Source organism: Penaeus monodon, chromosome 29, assembly GCF_015228065.2.
Source record: "Penaeus monodon isolate SGIC_2016 chromosome 29, NSTDA_Pmon_1, whole genome shotgun sequence".
Lineage (NCBI taxonomy): Eukaryota > Metazoa > Arthropoda > Malacostraca > Decapoda > Penaeidae > Penaeus > Penaeus monodon.
This window is the reverse complement of record NC_051414.1, coordinates 2,629,301-2,629,945: the sequence shown is the minus strand read 5'-3', so window position 1 is coordinate 2,629,945 and position 645 is coordinate 2,629,301.

Sequence of the window (645 nt, the reverse complement as noted above, 5' to 3'; positions counted from 1 at the left end):
TGAACAAAGACTTTAATTGGGTGAGGCAGACAAGATTAGTTTTCTGTAAGCCTATGTTCTCATCCTAAATGATCATCATTTACCCATCTGTCTTATCTATTATCCATAACTGACTTGCGATGTACTCAAAATAATTCTATATGAGCTATGATCCAACAATTTACTTAAAACTTTAGAAAGCCAGTAAATATATACATGTTTCTTAAAAAACAAATTATTTTATTTCACCCATACTGTTATTCAATTTGTTCATTTACCTAATTTGAATAAGATGTACAGTCAAATACCATAACTATGTTCTTTGCTATGATTTAGAACATTAATTTAATCATTCATGTCAATATTATTATTTAAAAAATAATGACTGACAAAAATACCAAAACAAGTTACATAACCCAAACTAATTCAAGTTTGTGCCCCCTCCCACCCGCATTCAAATGTTATAGTTATTGTTGGTTTAAATCACCAACACTAAGTTCAAGTTCTTTCTTGCCAGAGAATATATAGTCAAGGTTTGCTGCTTTTTGCTCCAGTGCCTTTGGTGCAGAGCTGACAGAAATTGCTTTATGTAATACTGCACCCTTTAATGCTGAAATTAAGACATATTAAGTCATGTTGCAACTTGTAATTTCAAGAGCTCAGTTC